The following is a 20,654-nucleotide window of genomic DNA, read 5'->3' as shown; positions in this document are numbered from 1 at the left end:
TGGGGCAAATTTCTTGACTCATCTAGAAGTTTTGACTCATACCTGGAGTAGATGTACTTTCATCTATCAATAACCTTATGCTGCCCTCATCCTCCCCACCCTAGGAGCTTGAGTTTGTCACTGGTAAGGGCAGAACATCTCCTGAGGCAAGGTATTACTGGGTGGTTGCACATAGCTGTGAAAAGAGTTGCACTGGGCAACCTAAAAACAACTGTACAAGGGAGAGGGGCTGTCAGTAAGTGCAAGCAATTTGGGAGGTCCAGCCATTCTCTTCCTTCTCAGGCAACATCCTTCTCCAAACCTCTGTGCTTAAAAAGAGGAAGCCCCCTGCTCCTATATATGGAGGAGATGATGAGGTTGACTGCCATATTGGTGTCCAGCCCTCTTCTCACCCAACATCCAACACCAGGAGAGTGTTCCACCTCTTTTCTTCTACTCTCTGTGTCTTCCATTTTTTAATATAATGAATAAATGAATGAATGACAAGTAAATAATTCCCCATATCTCCCATAGTTAACACATGTGAAGAATTGGATATATACTTGTCCCATTTTCTCTTTTGTTAATCACATAATTTGTTTTTTTTTTTTTGGTGGGGGATGTTTGTTTTACATTTCAAATTGAAAGCAGTCACTGTTTATTAACTGACTAGATTACAAAATGAATCAAGGTAGACACCTTATTTCATCCTTCTAATAAGCCTGTTGATTTGATCTTTTCTGTTGTCAGCATCTCTACCGTCTACAAAATAGATGATCTTCATCATCTTCATTCTACCTCATGGAAAAGATCATTTGAAGGGCCAGCAGAAGTTGTTGGTTTCTTGAAAGTATTGTTCAACAGTATAGATCTAGTGAATCAGATCTTCCATGCAGATGATTCCAAATTTAACAAGAGAGCCAGCAATCAATGTGTTGTCAATTTATGTGCAATATGTGGTTCCACAATCCTCAGCATGTTAACTGAAACGTTGTTGATCTTCACAAAGGTACCCCTGAAGATATGGCAATGATGAAGAAGCTGCAACACTTTTCAGACCTTTGGGGTCACACCATGGATACTGATCCTGATGACAAATGCCAGTATGGGTTCTGCAGGTACATGGAAGTTGCCAGCTTATCTTGCCATCCTAACCATTCTTGTGTCAGTTCTGTACATCTGCCCATATTCCTTGTGATTGGGCTTACCTTTTAATATATAACATTTGTCCTTGCCTTTCAAAACATCTTTTGGGCAAAATTCTTTCTCAGGTGCCTGATCTTGAGCTCTGTGAAATTCCTTCACTGTTTTTAGGAGTTTCAGCAGGAACCATCTTTTCTTCTCTTCTGCAACCTCCATGGTTCCAGCTGGAAAAAAGGACTACATAGCCTATTTTTAGGTTTGGGTTTTTTTAAGGTTGATATTATTCACTTTACTTTGAATTTGCTTTATTTAATCTCATGGTATATTGTGAACAGTCATCCCATTTGGGACATTAATATATCCCAATATATCATTTTTCAGTGTGTGTGCGTGTGTGTGGTATGTGCCTGTGCATGCTCACACACATGTGCCATGATTTATTCAATTCCCTACTCATGAACATTCAATTTGTTTATGTTTTTTTGACACTATAAACCATAATAAAAATAGCATTATGTCCACATAGTCCTTTATCAGGTGTAGTTTTTTTTTTAATGTAAGGTAAAATTCAAGAACTGGAATTGCTTGCTATATAATGTATAGTAATTTTAATTCAAATAATTGGTGCCAGGTCAGTTAAGGAATTCACATTCCTACCACTGAAGTAAAGGAACGTTCACATCCCTGAGTATTTGCCAGCGATGGCTGTTATTGCTTGTTTAAAACATTTGCAAATCCAACAGGTGAAAAAAAATGATTTATCATTATTGTTCCAATTCAGCATCCCAGGCTAGGGGCAAAGATGTAAATCCCAAGCACAGAGAATTCTGCCTGAGAACCTGAAATTCTTAATTGTACCCATTGGTAGCTCTGTCTCCACCTGATCCTGGTAGGGACCTGCATTCCTCCTTACAGAGGTCTGAGAAAGTTGGAAATAGCCAGCGTTTTCCTTAATAGTGTTTTCTTTCAGCTCAAGAGGATTATGTCAACTGTTATTACAAGGAAAGGCCATCGACATACCAGTTTAAAAAGGAAAAGGTGTGTCCACCGGCTAAAATAAATAAAAGAGCAAAACACATAGAAAGAGTTTTAAACCCCGACACATACAATAGTACTGAGGAAGCTGGTAGGACAAAGCCAGGCTTAATGCTTGTAAACTCAGGGTACTCCTGACCTTTTACAGCCTCACTTGGGAAACTAACCATAGAATAGCCTTGAAAAGGTCTGATAGTGGCATCAATATTCAAAAGTGTATTAACTGTGGTCTTTTGGCCACTCTTGATACCAACAATTTCAGAACTATTTGTGACGAATGAAAGGGTAAAAAAAAGCATAAATTACATAATACACTGATGTATGGACACACACAATTTCATTTTACATCAAAACGGAAATTGACACAATTGCAAAACTTTAATGCTTGCTTAATTTTATTTCAAAAATCTGTGAGAAAATGTTCTTCAGCAGTGCCAAGTGATTCAACTCCAATTAAAAACAGCCTTATCAAAACAATATGGAGGTTCCTTTAAAAACTAAAAACAGAGTTACCATACGATCCAGCAGTCCCACTCCTGGGCATATATTCAGACAAAACTCGAATTTGAAAAGATACCTGCACCTCAATGTTCATAGCAGCACTATTTACAGTAGCCAAGACTTGGAAGCAACCTAAATGCCCATCGATGGATGAATGGATATAGAAGATGTGGAACATATATACAATGGAATATTACTCAGCCATAAAAAGAATGAAATGATGCCATTTAGATGGACCTAGAGATTATCATACTATGTGAAGTAAATCAGAAAAAGACAAATATCATGATATGACCTATATGTAGAACCTCAAAAATGATACAAATGAACATATTTACAATACAGAAATAGACTCACAGACATAGAAAACAAACTTACGGTTACCAAAGGGGAAAGGAGAGGGAAGGAATAAATTAGGAATCTGGGATTAACAGATACACACTACTATATATAAAATAGGTAACCAACAAGGACCTACTGAATAGCAGAAGGAACTGTATTCAATGTCTTGCAATAACCTATAATGGAAAAGAGTCTGAAAAAGAACTGAATCACTTTGTTGTACACCCAAAACATTGTAAATCAACTATCCCTCAATTTAAAAAAACAGTCCTATCCGTTGATGGGGAAATGAATTAACTTTTCAAGGATGTGAAAATCATCTAAGCATTCTAAATCATACTGATCATATATCGAGGAAGAGAAAAGATTGAAGAGAAATGATGCCACAAGGATAGCCTTTGCCACAGTCACTGAAACAAGCGAAAATTCCGGCACAAGATCCTAAGGCAGATCAGATATAAAATGTTCTCCCTAAAACCTAATACAGTTTTCTTGTGGCTCAATGGACAATATGTGCTATATCAGAGGTCAGAGCAGAAAAAAATGGACTGCTACTATATAAAAATATATATATCATGAATTAAGATATACTGATGGGAAATACAGTATAGAGAGAATTTTTTTGCTGAATTAGCATGTGCACATTTCTATTTGCTTCTCACATGGTATTATGATGTTTGTGGGTATACACATCAATCTCACCCATTAGACTGTAAGCATATAGGCAGAAGACTCTTGTTCATCTTTATAACACCCAAGGTCTAGCACAGTGTCAGGTACAGAGTACATGCTCTGTAAATGTTGCTTGTAGAAACTGAAACATTGTGCAGGATACTAAACCACTGGGAATATTCATATTGTTATGTCTGATGCTATATCAGGACTATGGACTGAATTGTGTCCCCCTCAAATTCATATGTTGAAGCCCTAAGCCCCATTGTGATTGTATTTGGAGATGGGGCTTTTAGGAGGTAATTACGGTTAAATGAATTCATACAAGTAGAGTCCTGATCCAATAGGATTGGTGGCTTTATATGAAGAGGAAAAAAGAGAGATCCCTCCAAATAAACACACCAAGGAAAGCTATGTGAGCACACATCTACAAGCCCTCTTGCCAAAAGAGAGCTGACCCACATTTTGATCTTGGACTTCTAGTTTCCAAAACTGTGCAAAAATAAATTTCAGTTGTTTAAGCCACCCACTCTATTGCATTATGTTCGGACAACCAATAACCCAAACTTCTGATGTTTTTCATTGATTTTATGACAATAAAGAAAACCAGGAGAAGATGGCGGAGGAGTAAGGAGAAGATGGCGGAAGACTAAGACATGGAGATCACCTTCCTCCCCACAGATACATCAGAAATTTATCTACATGTGGAACAACTCCTACAGAACACCTACTGAATGCTGGCAGAAGACCTCAGACCCCCAAAAAGGCCAGAAACTCCCCACATACCTGGGTAGGGCAAAAGAAAAAAGAATAAACAGAGACAAAAAGATAGGGACGGGACCTGCACCAGTGGGAGGGAGCCGTGAAGGCGGAAAGGTTTCCACACACTAGGAAGCCCCTTCACGGGCGGAGATTGCGGGTGGCGGAGGGGGAAAGCTTCGGAGTAGCGGAGGAGAGCACAGCCACAGGGGTGCGGAGGGCAAAGCGCAGAGATTCCCGCACAGAGGATCGGTGCCCTCAGGCACTCACCAGCCCTAGAGGCTTGTCTGCTCGGCCGCCGGGGCGGGCGGGGCTGGGAGCTGAGGCTCGGGTATCGGCTTTCAGTCGGAGCGCAGGGAGAGGACTGGGGCTGGCGGCAGGAAGAGAGCCTGAAGGGGTTAGTGCACCACGGCTAACCCGGAGGGAGTCCGGGAAAAAGTCTGGAGCTGCCGAAGAGGCAAGAGACTTTTTCTTCCCTCTTTGTTTCCTGGTGTGCGAGGAGAGGGGATTAAGAGCACTGCTTAAAGGAGCTCCAGAGATGGGCGCGAACTGCGGCTAAAGGTGCGGACCCCGGAGATGGGCGTGGGACGCTGGGGCTGCTGCCGCCGCCGCCAAGAGGCCTGTGTGTGAGCGCAAGTCACTGTCCACGCCCCCCTTCCGGGGAGCCTGTGCAGCCCGCCACTGCTGGGGTCCCGGGATCCAGGGACAGCTTCCCCGGGGAAGTGCACGGACCGCCTCGGGCTGGTGCAATGTCACGCCAGCCGCTGCTGCCGCAGGCTCACCCCGCACTCCGTACCCTTCCCTCCCCTCGGCCTGAGTGAGCCAGAGACCCTGAATCAGCAGCTCCTTTAAACCCGTCCTGTCTGGCGAAGAACAGACGCCCTCCGGCGACCCACACGCAGAGGCGGGGCCAAATCCAAAGCTGAGACTGGGGAGCTGTGAGAACAAAGAAGAGACAGGGAAATCTCTCTGTGCAGCCTCAGAAGCAGCGGATCAAAGCTCCACAATCAACTTGATGTACCCTGCATCTGTGGAATACATGAATAGACAACGAATCATCCCAAATTGAGGAGGTGGACTTTGAGGACAAGATTTAAGATTTTTCCCCCTTTTCCTCTTTTTACAACGAATTATCCCAAATTGAGGAGGTGGACTTTGAGAGCAAGATTTACGATTTTTTCCCCCTGTTCTCTTTTTGTGAATCTGTATGTGTATCCTTCTGTGTGAGATTTTCTCTGTATAGCTTTGCTTCCACCATTTGTCCCAGGGTTCTATCCATACGTTTTTTTTAATTAATTACTTTTTTATTTTAATAATGCTACTATATTTTATCATACTTTATTCTATTTTATCTTCTCTCTTTCTTTTTTCCTACCTACTCTTCCTCCCTCCCTCCCTCTGTCCCTCCTTTCTTTCTTGCTTTCTTTCCTTCCTCCCTCCATCCCTCCCGCCCTTCTTCCTTTCACTCTTTCTTTTTCTTTCCTCCCGCCCTCCCTCCCTTTCTTTCTTTCTTGCTTTCCTTCCTTCCTCCCTCCCTCCCTCCTATCTTTCTTTCTTCCTTCCTTCCTTCCTTCCTTTCTTTCCTTCTTTCTTTCTCTCTTTCTTTCCTTCTTTCTTTCTCTCTTTCTTTCTTCTACTCATTCTTTCTTTCTACTTTTTCTCCCTTTTATTCAGAGCCGGGTAAATGAAAGGCTCTTGGTGCTGCAGCCAGGAGTCAGTACTGTGCCTCTAAAGTGGGAGAGCCAACTTCAGGACACAGGTCCACAAGACACCTCCCACTTCCACATATCAAGCGGCGAAAATCTCCCAGAGATCTCCATCTCAACACCAGCACCCAGCTTCAGTCAACGACCAGCAAGCTACAGTGCTGGTCACCCTATGCCAAGCAACTAGCAAGACAGGAACACAACCCCACCCATTAACAGACAGGTTGCCTAAAAAAATAATAAGGCCATAGGCACCCCAAAACACACCACCAGACGTGGACCTGCCCACCAGAAAGACAAGATCGAGCCTCAACCACCAGAACACAGGCACTAGTCACTCCCACCAGGGAGCCTACACAACCTACTAAAACAAACTTAGCCACTGGGGACAGACACGAAAAACAATGGGAACTACGAATCGGCAGCCTGCAAAAAAGGAGACCCCAAACACAGTAAGATAAGCAAAATGAGAAAACAGAAAAACACAAAGCAGGTGAAGGAGCAAGATAAAAACCTACCAGACCTAACAAATGAAGAGGTAATAGGCAGTCTACCTGAAAAAAAATCAGAATAATGATAGTAAAGATGATCCAAGATTCTATTTCCAAGATCCAAAATCTTGGAAATAGAATAGACAAACTGCAAGAAACAGTTAACAAGGACCTAGAAGAACTAAAGATGAATCAAGCATTGATTAAAAACACAATAAATGAAATGAAAAATACTCTAGATGGGATCAATAGCAGAATAACTGAGGCAGAAGAATGGATAAGTGAGGTGGAAGATAAAATAGTGGAAATAACTGCTGCAGAGCGAATTTTAAAAAAAGAATTGAAAGAACAGAGGACAGTCTCAGAGACCTCTGGGACAACATTAAATGCACCAACATTCGAATTATAGGGGTTCCAGAAGAAGAAGAGAAAAAGAAAGGGACTGAGAAAATATTTGAAGAGATTATAGTTGAAAACTTCCTTAATATGGGAAAGGAAATAGTTAATCAAGTCCAGGAGGCACAGAGAGTCCCATACAGAATAAATCCAAGGAGAAATATGCCAAGACACATATTAATCAAACTGTCAAAAATTAAACACAAAGAAATCATATTAAAAGCAGCAAGAGAAAAACAACAAATAACACACAAGGGAATCCCCAACAAGTTAACAGCTGATCTCTCAGCAGAAACTCTACAAGCTAGAAAGGAGTGGCAGGACATATTTAAAGTGATGAAGGAGAAAAACCTGCAAGCAAGATTACTCTACCCAGCAAGGATCTCATTCAGATTTGATGTAGAAATTAAAAACTTTACAGACAAGCAAAAGCTGAGAGAGTTCAGCACCACCAAACCAGCTTTACAACAAATGCTAATGGAATTTCTCTAGGCAAGAAACACAACAGAAGGAAAATAACTACAATAACGAACCCAAAACAATCAAGGAAATGGGAATAGGAACATACATATCAATAATTACCTTAAATGTAAATGGACTAAATGCTCCCACCAAAAGACACAGATTGGCTGAATGGATACAAAAACAAAACCCATATATATGCTGTCTACAAGAGACCCACTTCACACCTAGAGACACATACAGATTGAAAGTAAGGGATGGAAAATGATATTCCATGCAAATGGAAATCAAAAGAAAGCTGGAGTAGCAATTCTTATATCAGACAAAATAGACTTTAAAATAAAGACTATTCGAAGAGACAAAGAAGGACACTACATAATGATAAAGGGATCGATCCAAGAAGAAGATATAACAATTGTAAGTATTTATGCACCCAACATAGGAGCACCTCAATACATAAGGCAAATACTAACAGCCATAAAAGAGGAAATCAACAGTAACACACTCATAGTAGGGGACTTTAACACCCCACTTTCACCAATGGACAGATCGTCCAAGATGAAAATAAAAAAGGAAACAGAAGCTTTAAATGATACATTAAACAAGATGGACTTAATTGACATTTATAGGACATTCCATCCAAAAACAACAGAATACACACTTTTCTCAAGTGCCCATGGAACATTCTCCAGGATAGATCATACCTTGGGTCACAAATCAAGCCTTGGTAAATTTAAGAAAATTGAAATTGTATCAAGTATCTTTTCCGACCACAATGCTATGAGACTAGACATCAATTACAGGAAAACATCTGTAAAAATTACAAACACATGGAGACTAAACAATACACTACTTAATAACGAAGTGATCACTGAAGAAATCAAAGAGGAAATTAAAAAATACCTAGAAACAAATGACAATGGAGACATGACGACCCACAACCTATGGGATGCAGCAAAAGCAGTTCTAAGGGGGAAGATTATAGCAATACAACCCCACTTTAAGAAACAGGAAACATCTCGAGTAAACAACCTGACCCTGCACCTAAAGCAATTAGAGAAAGAAGAACAAAAAAACCCCAAAAGTTAGCAGAAGGAAAGAAATCATAAAGATCAGATCAGAAACAAATGAAAAAGAAATGAAGGAAACGATAGCAAAGATCAATAATACTAAAAGCTGGTGCTTTGAGAAGATAAACAAAATTGATAAACCATTAGCCAGAAACATCAAGAAAAAAAGGGAGAAGACTCAAAACAATAGAATTAAAAATGAAAAAGGAGAAGTAACAACTGACACTGCAGAAACACAAAAGATCATGAGAGATTACTACAAGCAACTCTATGCCAATAAAATGGACAACCTGGAAGAAATGGACAAATTCTTAGAAATGCACAACCTGAAAAGACTGGCTCAGGAAGAAATATAAAATATGAAAAGACCAATCACAAGCACTGAAATTGAAACTGTGATTAAAAATCTTCCAACAAACAAAAGCCCAGGACCAGATGGCTTCACAGGCGAATTCTATCAAACATTTAGTGAAGAGCTAACACCTATACTTCTCAAACTCTTCCAAAATATAGCAGAGGGAGGAGCACTCCCAAACTCATTCTATGAGGCCACCATCACCTTGATACCAAAACCAGGCAAGGATGTCACAAAGAAAGAAAACTACAGGCCAATATCACTGATGAACATAGATGCAAAAATCCTCAACAAAATACTAGCAAACAGAATCCAACAGCACATTAAAAGGATCATACACCATGATCAAGTCGGGTTTATTCCAGGAATGCAAAGATTCTTCAATATATGCAAATCAATCAATGTGATACACCATATTAACAAATTGAAGGAGAAAAACCATATGATCATCTCAATAGATGCAGAGAAAGCTTTCGACAAAATTCAACACCCATTTATGATAAAAACCCTGAAAAATGTAGGCATAGAGGGAACTTTCCTCAACATAATAAAGGCCATATATGACAAACCTACAGCCAACATCGTCCTCAATGGTGAAAAATTGAAACCATTTCCACTAGGATCAGGAACAAGACAAGGCTGCCCACTATCACCCCTCTTATTCAACTTAGTTTTGGAAGTTTTAGCCACAGCAATCAGAGAAGAAAACAAGTAAAAGTAATCCAAATTGGAAAAGAAGAAGTAAAGCTGTCACTGTTTGCAGATGACATGATACTATACATAGAGAATCCTAAAGATGCTTCCAGAAAACTACTAAAGCTAATCAATGAATTTGGTAAAGTAGCAGGATACAAAATTAATGCACAGAAATCTCTGGCATTCCTGTACACTAATGATAAAAAATCTGAAAGTGAAATCAAGAAAACACTCCCATTTACCTTTGCAACAAAAAGAATAAAATATCTAGGAATAAACCTACCGAAGGAGACAAAAGACCTGTATGCAGAATACTATAAGACACTGTTGAAAGAAATTAAAGATGATACAAACAGATGGAGAGATATACCATGTTCCTGGATTGGAAGAATCAGTATTGTGAAAATGACTCTACTACCCAAAGCAATGTACAGATTCAATGCAATCCCTATCAAACTACCACTGGCATTTTTCACAGAACTAGAACAAAAAATTTCACAATTTGTTTGGAAAAACAAAAGACCCTGAATAGCCAAAGCAATCTTGAGAACGAAAAACGGAGCTGGAGGAATCAGGCTCCCTGACTTCAGACTATACTACAAAGCTACAGTAATCAAGACCGTGTGGTACTGGCACAAAAACAGAGAGATAGATCAATGGAACAGGATAGAAAGCCCAGAGATAAACCGACGCACATATGGTCAACTTATCTTTGATAAAGGAGGCAGGAATGTACAGTGGAGAAAGGACAGCCTCTTCAATATGTGGTGCTGGGAAAACTGGACAGGGACATGTAAAAGTATGAGATTAGATCATTCCCTAACACCATACACAAAAATAAGCTCAAAATGGATTAAAGACCTAAATGTAAGGCCAGAAATTATCAAACTCTTAGAGGAAAACATAGGCAGAACACTCTATGACATAAATCACAGCAAGATCCTTTTGGACCCACCTCCTAGAGAAATGGAAATAAGAACAAAAATTAAAAAATGGGACCTAATGAAACTTCAAAGCCTTTGCACAACAAAGGAAGCCATAAACAAGACCAAAAAACAACCCTCAGAATGGGAGAAAATATTTGCTCATGAAGCAACTGACAAAGGATTAATCTCCAAAATTTATAAGCAGCTCATGCAGCTCAATAACAAAAAAACAAACAACCCAATCCAAAAATGGGCAGAAGACTTAAATAGGCATTTCTCCAAAGAAGATATACAGACTGCCAACAAACACATGAAAGAATGCTCAACATCATTAATCATTAGAGAAATGCAAATCAAAACTACAATGAGATATCATCTCACACCAGTCAGAATGACCATCATCAAAAAATCTAGAAACACTAAATGCTGGAGAAGGTGTGGAGAAAAGGGAACACTCTTGCACTGCTGGTGGGAATGTGAATTGGTACAGCCACTATGGAGAACAGTATGGAGGTTCCTTAAAAAACTACAAATAGAACTACCATATGACCCAGCAATCCCACTACTAGGCATATACCCTGAGAAAACCATAATTCAAAAAGAGTCATGTACCACAATGTTCATTGCAGCTCTATTCACAATAACCCGGAGCTGGAAACAACCTAAGTGTCCATCATCGGATGAATGGATAAAGCAGATGTGGCACATATATACAATGGAGTATTACTCAGCCATAAAAAGAAACGAAACTGAGCGATTTGTAATGAGGTGGATAGACCTAGAGTCTGTCATACAGAGTGAAGTAAGTCAGAAAGAGAAAGACAAATATGGTATGCTAACACATATATATAGAATTTAAGAAAAAAATGTCATGAAAAAGCTAGGGGTAAAACAGGAATAAAGACACAGACCTACTTGAGAATGGACTTGAGGATATGGGGAGGGGGAAGGGTAAGCTGTGACAAAGCGAGAGAGAGGCATGGACATATATACAGTACCAAACATAAGGTAGATAGCTAGTGGGAAGCAGCCGCATAGCACAGCGAGATTAGCTCGGTGCTTGGTAACCGCCTGGAGCGGTGGGATAGGCAGGGTGGGAGGGAGGGAGACGCAAGAGGGAAGGGATGTGGGAACAGATGTATATGTATGACTGATTCACTTTGTTATAAAGCAGAAACTAATAAAAAGAAAAAGAAAACCAAAGAAAAATGGCTTTTTAAGTCATTGTAACTATCATCCAAGAAAGAATTTTAGCACAATATTTGACATGCATGAATTTAAGAGTGACCCAAAAGCTTGAGAATACTTTGTAACAAAGTAGAGAAGAGAAGATAAATTAAAATATGAGTTAGTGTAAAGTAAACATAAAAAGATTTTGTTCTGGGCCTCCCTGGTGGCGCAAGTGGTTGAGAGTCCGCCTGCCGATGCAGGGGATGCGGGTTCGTGCCCCGGTCTGGGAGGATCCCATATGCCGCGGAGCGGCTGGGCCCGTGAGCCATGGCCGCTGAGCCTGCGCGTCTGGAGCCTGCGCGTCCGGAGCCTGTGCTCCGCAGCGGGGGAGGCCACAACAGTGAGAGGCCCGCATACCGCAAAAAAAAAAAAAAAAAAAAAAAAAAAAAGATTTTGTTCTATATGGAAACTTTTATTCAGCCTGCATCTCATTTGACAGGAGACTCTTTGATTAAGTTTGATTAACCTTGAGGAAGTTTGAAAATCAATTTGACCTAATGCAAATGCTCCATTCTTTTCTTAGATTTCATCAAGAATTGGTAACCAATTGCATAAGTGTTACTTTTAAAATATAACCCCAATTCATTTTCTAAATTGGAGAATGGAAACCCTTCAGCCTATTTTAGAAAGCATAAGATCTACAGAAAAAGAAAGATTTATTTCTCATATTTGTCTCATGATATTACATGTATTTATGTAAAGTTGATCATCAGAAATTTGCAAATCAAAATTAGTAAGATAACAATGTGCAACTTCACCCTCATTATGGACTCCTTGAATGAAAGTTGCCTTTATGAATTGAAGGGATTAACTGAGAAATTTGACACATGCTTTACTCATTTACCATTCTTGTGCTCAATAACATACTAATGTAGGTTTAGAAATCCAGATCTAGTTGTTTTTTTTTTTTTTTGGTAAGCAAAATAATATCTTTTTGTTTGTTTGTTTTATTTTATTTTTTAACGTCTTTATTGGAGTATAATAGCTTTACAATGGTGTGTTAGTTTCTGCTTTATAACAAAGTGAATCAGTTATACATATACATATGTCCCCATATCTCTTCCCTCTTGTATCTCCCTCCTTCCACCCTCCCTATCCCACCACTCTAGGTAGTTTATTTTCACACTTTAACAACTTTTAAAGCAGTAAATGGAAGGATGTTCTAAGCCATGATCACAAGGATACTTGACATCTTTATAACAATGCAAGCAATTGAAGAAGGACAGTGGTTTGGTTCTTCTGAAGATAACTTTTTCTTTGGTTTGCTTTGCTTTTTTCCTTCAAAATTTGGATCTGCCTCAGTCAGTTGATGGCCTAATATGCTGCTTATTTCTAGGCTAACATATTTGTCATCACCATCTCTCCAACAACTTTAAGAATGGTCACAGTAGTATGTGAACTGTTGCAAACTAAAGCTCGAAAATGTATTCTCTTATATTTTCTATGCCTTTTTATTGAGAATTATGAGTCTCATGAATTGAATTTGTATTTTTTCCTTTGGCAAAAACTTTGAAAGTAAAATTCTGAGTTTTATTTTTCGTTATATCATTTTACTCTAAAGTATATGTTCCAATAAATCTTCCATGCTGTGTAGTATTGCACCATGCAGAGAACATTTGTAACTAGGTCAACATACACAGTTTCTAGGCATCACCAAGGAAATCACTTTGGTCTACCCATATTACAATATTACCAGAGTAACAGGACAAAAATGACTCATGGGGTTCTTTGTTGGGGTACTCGGTGCTGCAATTGGTGCCAAGTTGAGTGCTCAGAAGACTGATGCAATTGTGGATGTCTCTTTGAAAGGGCATAAGTGACTCTCTTCCAAAACACAAAAGCATCAACTAGGACAGTGTGTTGGACTGAGAGAAAAGGAAATGTGGAAAGCTTCTTCTAAGAAGAAGCTTTATTCAAAAGCTTAGAAGAAGCACAGGAAGCTGGTCCCCACAAAACCTTGTCCTGCGTGATCTAGAAGAATAAAGGAATTACCAGTTGCTGCCTTTCAGAGCTAGAGCCACCAGTGTTAGAATAACAGGAGGACATCTGGAAGAGACACGTGGATGTGAAAAGGAAGACTCTTCCTCTCTGCTCTCTGCTTCATATACAAGCTATCGATGCAGTGATGACATTATTTTATTTATTTAGTCAGTACTGATTATTGCTTCCTGTGGATGAGATGCTAGAAAAGGATACAACCTGAACAAGCACGTAGGACTCCTGTCTCTACACAGCTTACTATCTAATGAGGAGCTAGATTCCACGCTCACTTGCCTTTTCTCGTTTTTTCCCACCTCCTTTGCCGGTTCTTCCTTATCTCCTGATGTCTAGATTCTGGAGTGCTCCAGAGCTCAGTCCTTGATTGCTTCTCTTTCATCTACTTTTCCTGTAGTTGATCTCATCCAGTCTCAGGGTTGTAAGTACTATCCACACACTAATGACTCCTAAATTTACATCCCCAATCAGAATCTCTCCTCAGAATTCTAAATGCCTGCCCAACAAATCCACTTGGAAGGCAGTTCAAACAAAATGACTAAAACCCAACTCCTGATAACTACCTATCTTCCCCTCTCCCCCAAACTCCAGACCTGTCCCTCTCCAGTCTTTCCCATCATATATAGTGGCAACTCCATCCTTTTAGTTATCAACCAAACACTTCAGGCATCCTCCTTGATGTCTTTCCTTCTTTTAAACTCTACACAAAACTTGTCAGCAAATTCTATTTGCTCTATCTTCAGAACATATCCAGAATCTGGTTGTTTATCACACATCAACCCAGTCCAAGACACAATTATTTTTGCCTGTATTATTACAGTCTCCCCCTAACTGCCTTACCAGTTTTATATGTTTGTCCAGATTCAGCATATTCTCCAAACTGCAGAGATAGAGATTCTATTAAAATATAATCTAATTCCTCTACTCACAAATTTCTATGTCTCCCCAGGTCACTCAGAATAAAAGTTAAATGTCCTTACCATGATATATGGGGACCTATGAGATCTGATCCACATTTTTTCCCTGACTACATCTCCCCCTATTCTTTCATTCCACCTTAACTCAATTGGCTTCATCACTATTCTTTCAACAAAGCAGGCAAGTCCCTTGTCCAGGGAGGGCTTTGTCCTTAATGTTCCCTCTGCCTGAAATGCTTTTCCCCCCAATAATCCAAATGATCTCAAGAAGCCATGGAGTGCACAGTTAAAAGTTTAAAATTTGCATTTCTTTTAAAATGGGAGAACACAGGTTGACATATACACACTACTATATATAAAATAGATAACTAATAAATACCTCTGGTATAGCACAGGGAACTCTACTCAATATTCTGTAATGGCCTATATTGGAAAAGAATCTAAACCAGAGTGGATATATGTATATGTATAACTGATTCACTTTGCTGGACACCTGAAACTAACACAACATTGTAAATCAACTATACCCCAAAAATAAAATAAAATAAAATAAAATGTTAGAATGCAGACTACACATTATTTTGTACTGACCTCAAGCCCAATTTGGTTATATTAGCAAGATCCTCATATACAAATACTTTACAGACACTTTAATTCTTGCTCTAAGTATTTTTGTCCACTCAGAGAAGCCTAATTATATCCGTCAAGACCATATACTTGACACTCATTTTTGCCAGATCCCAATTTTAACATAAACCATGGTTTAACATAAATCATAGTTAATAGAGCCTGACTAATGGCATTAATTATTCCACAAATGCCATAGCTGAACTTGAAAATTTGAACAAAAAAGGATAATTTTCTTGCCTTTAAAATTCTGTCAAGGTGGCAGGTTTGTTCATATATTTTTCTCTAATACTTTACAAACCCTGCTGATAAAAATGTATGAAAAGGAATAAAGTCATTACAGAGAAGATAATGTGGTAAAGAAATGGTTGGGAGAGTGTTTTGCTAACAAACAAGAAATATTAACATATTTCTGAAAGATCAAAAATGAATGGGACTGGGTTGATGAATAAAACAAGCCAGGAAAGTCTTGAATAAACTGCTCAGTAACTACAAAGTGAAAAGCCAGTCATATGGATAAGACATCTTATATCATGCTTTTCCCAAGACAGTCTTTAATCCTAAAAACATTTTGTTAAGTGAAAGAAGTCACAACCTAGCATATGATTCCATTCATATGAAGTGTCCAGAATACTAAAACATAGGCACAGAAAATAAACTAGTGCTTGTCAGGGGGTGGGGGAGGGAGCAAATGAGGAGTGAATGCTAATGGGTATGGCTTTCTTTTGGGGGTGATGAAAATGTTCTGGAATTGGATAGTGGTGATGGGTGCACAATTCTGTGAATATACTAAAAACCACTTAACTGTATACTTATGAGGGTGAATTTTATGGTATGTGAATTATAGCTCAATAAGGTTGTTATTTAAATAAATGTAAAGGTTAATAAATATTGAAAGCATTTATATAAATAACTATTAAACAGGAAGAAATGGTAAGACAGACACACACCAAAAAATCCTCATCAAGGTTCAGAAAAAAGGATCATCACTTTCAACTGGGATTATTATGGGGTCCTATGAAAGATATAGCAATAAAGCTGAACACTGAGAGATGGATGGTATTGGGATTTTTGTTTAACGAGAAGACAAGGTAAGAAAAGTAAACACCAATGAGGGAGGAAAATGTATAAGCGAAGACCCAAAGATGGGAAATGGAGAAGAGGAAACATTTTTTAAATCCCATGCAGTTGTAAATGAAGTGTAGATGAGGACAAGTTAATTATTCATCTATTATTCTTTAGACCAGGTTTTTTCAACCTCAGTACAATTGACATTTGGAGCCAGATCATTTTTTTCTATAGCGAGCTGTCCTGTGCACTGTAGGATGTTTAACAGCACTCTAGGCACACCCTGCCCTAGTTATGACAGTCAAATATGGCTGCAAATATTGCCAAATGATCCCGAGCAGGGGTTGGGGGTGGGGTGAGGTAAGCAGCACCAGCTGAGAACTGCTGCTTTAACAAAAGAGAGTCATTGATGATTTGAACCAGAGGATGACATTATAAAAACTAAATTGAAGAAAGATTAAACTGGCAAGACTTCAAAAGCTAACCTGGTAGAGTAGGTGGGAGAGAAAAGCTAACATATTTTTGCAATGTTCCTAGTCAAAGGTAATAGGGTTCTGAAATATAAAAGAGCTCACAGAATCGGAAGTGAGCGATTAAATGATATTTAATTTGTGGAGGGAGAGAGACACTCATTATGGGTATACACTCAGACAGGCTTATTAACATTTGATGTTTTGACAAGAGACAGGAACAATGGGAATCAAAGGTGACCTTGATATATTGAGCCTAAATGACAAGGTAGTAGTTGTACTGAAAATGGGAAACGGTGATAGACACAGATTTAAAAGGGAAGACAAGAAGTTCAGTTCTTTGAATTGCTAAATAGAATGTGCTAGAAGGATAACCAGACAGAAATGTCAAGCCAGAAATTGGAAAATTGAGACTGAACTTTGGAGGAAAATTCAGGAGTATAAACATGGATTTGGAAGCCGTTTACACAGAAAGTAAAGTTGAAGCCATGGAATTATATTGTCCAGGAGGAGAGCTCAAAACAGAGAGAAAAGGAAGCAACAAGGAGTAGATGTTCCTTGGACTCCCATATCTAAGTGGATATCACACTTAAAAAAGTAAAGAGGGGCTTCCCTGGTGGCGCAGTGGTTGAGAGTCCGCCTGCCGATGCAGGGAACGTGGGTTCGTGCCCCGGTCCAGGAAGATCCCACATGCCGTGGAGTGGCTAGGCCTGTGAGCCATGGCCGCTGAGCCTGCACGTCCGGAGCCTGTGCTCTGCAACGGGAGAGGCCACAACAGTGAGAGGCCCGCATACGGCAAAAAAAAAAAGTAAAGAGAGTGGTCGGAGGAGTAGCATAAGAACAATATAAGAACATGTCTGAAGTGACACAAAGGAGAGATTTCAGCAAAGAAATGATGTGTAGGTGGATTGGTTAATGGTGTCAATTAATACTGAAGGTTAAAGAATATGACAACTGAAAAAATGGCTGGATTCAGGGAATAGTAATTTGTTGGGGGTTGTGAAGAATGCTGTGTAAACCTGATGGGGACAGAAAATAAATTAGAACAAATTTAAAACCACATCACTGCTGATGAGGTGGATATTTAAGAAATTCATTGGTAAAAGCAAAAAAGAAATAGAGATATTGCATTTCTCAGACTGAAGTGAATCATATTTGTAAGTGATGGTGAAATTAAGTGAGTGATTGAAAATGTAAGAAGGCTCGATAGAGGCAAACAAAAGTGATACATAATGGAGCATAGTTCCAGAGGAGATGAGAAAGTTTGAAATTAAAAGCACAAGTGTTCGACATATACACACTACAATATATATAATAGATAACTAATAAGGACCTACTCTAGAGCACAGGGAACTCTTTTCAATACTCTGTAATGACCTATATAGGAAAAGAATCTTTTAAAAAGTGGATATATGTATATGTATAACCAATTCACTTTGCTGTACAGCAGAGACTAACAAAACATCATAAATCAACTATACCCCAATAAAATATTTTTTTAAAGCACAAGTGTTTGTTGTAAAACAGGAATGTATCATTCTCTAAAATGGGAGGAAAAGGAATAAGATAATACAGTTTTGTAACATGATAAATTTGAGGATGATTCTCCAAACAATATTTTATATGTAGTTTAATCTAAAAAATATTTACATAGAGAAGAGCTTTTTAAATGAAACAGTTGGTCATGATTTTTGTCTTCACTGTAACACTTGGAAAGAGGAATCCCTTCCACCAGTCTCGGAGCCAGGTATCCACAGACTGAAGCCAGATTTTTATGGTGTACTTTATTACTTTGTTCCAACTAAATTCCCAGAACATCAGCACATGCTCAGTTAAATATGATATGAAAGCACATTGCAAATACAGAAATGTTATTTTTGGATTATACATGGATTTTGGTCTATTTCTACCTCCATGCTGCCCAATGATGGTAACTAATCATGTTATTATAGTAAAATATCTTCTATTACAACTTACCCTGCAAATACCCAAGGCTTGGCATAGAGAGAAAAGAGAGGGGGAAAAAAAAAGCAGAAATGTTGTGCAATCTGGGTTTCATTTCTTAAATTCTCTGAGAAAAGCTGACTATTTCTCCCATTCCCTTTCATTCAGCTTTCCCTTATGTACCGGCACAAGAATAAAATAAGAGAATCCTATATTGTGAGACAGTTAATACAAAATGTCAATGAATCATAATGGTAATTATATAAATTAGGCAAGACTTTAATACCCCCAACTAAATGAGAGGAAAGCACTAGTATCCTTTTTGCTTTGTTAGATTATTAACTTTTTGTTCTTTAATTTGTATTATATGAAACTACTACAATTACCCCAAAAATGAAGCTTAATTAGTCTTCACAAATAAAAATATTTTCCTCCAACAAAAGATACATCAAAACAAAAAATGAGGGTGTGAACAAATAGATGTATCAAGATTGGTAAAATACTAAGCATTGTTGAAGTTGGGTGATGGATACTTGGATTTCTCTTGACTCTTCACTCTATTTTTGAGTATGTTTGAATATGTTCATTTATAAGTAAATAATATACATAATAAAAAATTCTTATTACAGATGTTTGTGAACACTCTCCCTTAGTTTCAAAAGACAAAAACATCATATTCCTGCTCTAGAATTAAGGAATGCAGTAGGCAAGCAAAATAATGAAGGCCTTGTATGGTTTGGTAGGCAGAACGGGCCCCAAAATATCCACACCCTAACCCTGGAACTAATAAATACATTATCTAATGTAATGGTTATTTTCACGTGTCACCTTGACTGGCCATGGAGTGCCCAGATTAAACATTATTTCTGTGTCTCTGAGAGTATTCCTGGATGACATTAGCATTTGAATACATGGACTCAGTAAAGTACAATAGATTCTCCTCCCCAGTATGGGTAGGCATCATCTAATCCATTGAGGACTGGGATAAAACAAGAAGCAAAGGAGGAAACTGATTAAAAATCTTCCAACAAACAAAAGCTCAGGACCAGATGGTTTCACAGGCGAATTCTATCAAACATTTAGAGAAGAGCTAACACCTATCCTTCTCAAACTCTTTCAGAATATAGCAGAGGTAGGAACACTCCCAAACTCATTCTACGAGGTGACCATCACCCTAATACCAAAACCAGAAAAAGATGTCACAAAGAAAGAAAACTACACGCCGATATCACTGATGAATAAAGATGCAAAAATCCTCAACAAAATACTGGCAAACAGAATACAACAGCACATTAAAAGGATCATACACCATGATCAAGTGGGGTTTATTCCAGGAATGCATGGATTCTTCAATATACACAAAACAATCAACATGATAAACCATATTAACAAATTGAAGGAGAAAAACCATATGATCATCTCAATAGATGCAGAGAAAGCTTTTGACAAAATTCAACACCCATTTATGGTAAAAACCATCCAGAAAGTAGGCATAGAGGGAACTTTCCTCAACATAATAAAGGCCATATATGACAAACCCACAGCCAACATCATCCTCAATGGTGAAAAACTGAAACCATTTCCACTAAGATCAGGAAATAGACAAAGTTGCCCATTCTCACCACTATTATTCAACCTAGTTTTGGAAGTTTTAGCCACAGCAATCAGAAAACAAAACAAATAAAAGTAATCCAAATTGGAAAAGAATAAGTAAAGTTGTCACTGTTTGCAGATGACACGATATTATACATACAGAATCCTAAGAATGCTACCAGAAAACTACTAGAGCTAATCAATGAATTTGGTAAAGTAGCAGGATACAAAATTAATGCACAGAAATCTCTTGCATTCCTATACACTAATGATGAAA

At 38.5% G+C, this 20,654-nt stretch overlaps 1 pseudogene; it reads right to left on the bottom strand.

The window, feature by feature from the left end:
• Window positions 1-679: 679 nt before the first annotated feature.
• Window positions 680-20,654, bottom strand: part of LOC132490412 (60S ribosomal protein L7-like) — a 63,516-nt pseudogene continuing 43,541 nt past the window's right edge.

This window comes from Mesoplodon densirostris, chromosome 5, assembly GCF_025265405.1.
Source record: "Mesoplodon densirostris isolate mMesDen1 chromosome 5, mMesDen1 primary haplotype, whole genome shotgun sequence".
NCBI lineage: Eukaryota > Metazoa > Chordata > Mammalia > Artiodactyla > Ziphiidae > Mesoplodon > Mesoplodon densirostris.
Note: the sequence above shows the minus strand (reverse complement) of the source record. Positions and strands in the feature narration are given on the sequence as shown.